A 3588-nucleotide genomic window follows, 5' to 3' on the forward strand; every position below is an offset into this window, starting at 1 on the left:
AAAAACTATCGTAATCTGCTAATATTGTATTGAATATGGCAATTTATCATATTCATTAATTAAACACATAAACACCCTGACACTTTAACTATAAAATATACATGCTCCAAGTCAGGAACCGTTACATTAGTGCATTTCACAATTATTTTATGGTTTTTTAGTAAAAAAAAAGTCCATTTTTTTTTTCGACTCGCTCCGCTCGGAGAAAGATTTGATTCTATACCCCCTCTTTCAAATATCTTAGAAACGCCCCTGACACGTGACCTAGAATTGTACTATAGAGAATGTCCATAAAGTCACACGTGACCTATATAGCGAAAGTCCATGTGAAGTCACACGTAACCTATATAGCGAATGTCCGTAAAGTCACTAGTGACCTATTATAGCCAATTTCCGTTAAGTCACCCGTGACCTACATGTATGTAACGGAAGTCCGTGAAGTCACACGTGAACTACTATAGAGAATGTTACTGAAGTCACACGTGGTCGACTATAGAAAATGTCCGTCAAGTCACATACATGTATAACATACAATGTACCTCGTCTAATACGAAATTTCTGTGGAGTGTTATGTGATCCATAAAAGGGAATGTTCATAGAGTCACTTGTGATATTCCATGTGCTATAAGGAACGCCGTGCGTGCAGTCACACGTGACATACCATGTACCATAAGGAATGTTCGTGGAGGCACACATGACATGCCATGTACCATAAGGAATATCCATGGAGCCACACGTGACCTACCATGTACCATAAGGAATGTTCGTGGAGGCACACATGACATGCCATGTACCATAAGGAATATCCATGGAGCCACACGTGACCTACCATGTACCATAAGGAATGTCCGTTGCGTCACACATGACATACCATGTACCATAAGGAATGTCCGTGGAGTCACACGTGACATACATGTATGTAACGGAAGTCCGTGAAGTCACACGTGACCTACTATAGAAAATGTCCGTGAAGTCACATACATGTATAACATACAATGTACCACGTCTAATACGAAATTTCTGTGGAGGTTTATGTGATCCATAAAAGGGAATGTTCATAGAGTCACTTGTGATATACCATGTGCTATAAGGAACGCCGTGCGTGCAGTCACACGTGACATACCATGTACCATAATGAATGTCCGTGGCGTCACTTATTACATTTCATGTACCCTCATGAATGTCCTTGGAGTGACATGTGACATACCATGTACCACAAGGAATGTCCGTGGAGTCACACGTGACATACAATGTACTATAAGGAATATCCATGGAGCCACACGTGACATACCATGTACCGTAAGGAATGTCCTTGGAGTCACACTTGACATACCATGTACCATAAGGAATTCCGTGGAGTCACACGTGACATGCCATGTACCATAAGGAATACCCATGGAGTCACACGTAACATACCATGTACCATAAGGAATGTCCGTGGAGTCACACGTGACATACCATGGACCATAAGCAATGTCCGTGGAGTAACACGTGACATACCATGGACCATAAGGAATGTCCGTGGAGTCACACGTGACATACCATGTACCATAAGTTATGTCCGTGGAGTCACACGTGACATACAATGTACCATAATGAATGTCCGTTGCGTCACACATGACATACAATGTACCAAATGGAATATCCATTGAGCCACACGTGACATACCATGTACCATAAGTAATGTCCGTGGAGTCACACGTGACATACCATGGACCATAAGGAATGTCCGTTGCGTCACACATGACATACCATGTACCAAATGGAATATCGATGGAGCAACACGTGACATACCATGTACCACAAGGAATGTCCGTGGAGTCACACGTGACATATAATGTACTATAAGGAATATACATGGAGCCACACGTGACCTACCATGTACCATAAGGAATGTCCGTGGAGTCACACGTGACATGCCATGTACCATAAGGAATACCCATGGAGCCACACGTGACATAGCATGTACCATAAGGAACGTCCGTGGAGTCACACGTGACATACCATGTACCATAACTAATGTCCGTGGAGTCACACGTGACATTCCATGTACCATAAGGAATGGCCGTGGAGTCACAGTGACATACCATGTACGATAAGGAATGTTCGTGGAGTCACATATGACATACCATGTACCATAAGGAATACACATGGAGCCACACGTGACATAGCATGTACCATAAGGAACGTCCGTGGAGTCACACGTGACATACCATGTACCATAACTAATGTCCGTGGAGTCACACGTGACATTCCATGTACCATAAGGAATGGCCGTGGAGTCACAGTGACATACCATGTACGATAAGGAATGTTCGTGGAGTCACATATGACATACCATGTACCATAAGGAAGATCCATGGAGCCACACGGGACATACCATGTACCATAAGGAATGGCCGTGGAGTCACAGTGACATACCATGTACGATAAGGAATGTTCGTGGAGTCACACATGACATACCATGTACCATAAGGAATACACATGGAGCCACACGTGACATAGCATGTACCATAAGGAATGTCCGTGGAGACACACGTGACATGCCATGTACCATAAGTAATGTCCGTGGAGTCACACGTGACATACCATGTACCATAAGGAATGTCCGTGGAGTGACATGTGACATACCATTTGAACTGCCCACAGAGTCACGCGTGATCTACATGTACCATAGGGAATTTCCTTGGTCTACTTTAGAAAGTGCAGCATGTGACTTGAGCACTTTTTTCCGTACAAAAATATTGGCCAAATGTATTGAATTCAAAGAACAATAAATTTAGGGTTACATAAATGCAGTGTGCAGTAATGAATACAGGGAGGTCATTTCCTTGTTCACATACTGACATACGCTTTGTTATGTAAAAGCTTCAATTCATGATATCCTATTAAAATCATGATAAAGACAAGTTGGTTTTATAGACCGACTCGTGACCAATGTGACTGATTGTTGAGCAGCAGTTTCACTATCATGACGATGCAAAAACGGAATGGTTTATCCTCGAGAGTCTGGCTGATCCATCGCTTTGCGCATGTCGTTTCACCATTCCTAGTGTAATTCCCTTACAATTCCAAACGTTCAGAAATTCAGATAAAAACTATAGAAATGCAATTTATTTTACTAAATTGCAGTGCTACATAAATGGGACTTTGAAGCGTCTACGTCTTGTACCTGTGATGTGTTTCCCAGTGTTAAATGTCTCCAGCACAGTTATTGGGCGGACTTCCCGTACATCCGGAGCTCCATGGGGATCTCTGGTTATTGGATATGTACGACCACAGTTTAAATTACATTGAAATAACATGTTAAGCTTTCAAGTCCTTTTCATACAAGTTAAACTCAATGACAAAAAATAATACGAACAGTAAATAACTTCAACGTTTAAACTCTACTGATTCATCGTGTAATATCTAAGTTGAAATTGATTATTTTTTCAGCTTAAGCATGAGATCAAAGCACTTGCAGAACTTGATAGCATTCATATTTTCGTCTGTAATATTTGAAGTACCACATTTTTTTTCACAAGTCATTCATTTAATGATATATTTCAAAAAGTGTATGAGAGAATTCTTAAAATCGCCGGTATA

The sequence above is a fragment of the Mizuhopecten yessoensis genome, unplaced genomic scaffold (assembly GCF_002113885.1).
Source record: "Mizuhopecten yessoensis strain PY_sf001 unplaced genomic scaffold, ASM211388v2 scaffold4843, whole genome shotgun sequence".
Lineage (NCBI taxonomy): Eukaryota > Metazoa > Mollusca > Bivalvia > Pectinida > Pectinidae > Mizuhopecten > Mizuhopecten yessoensis.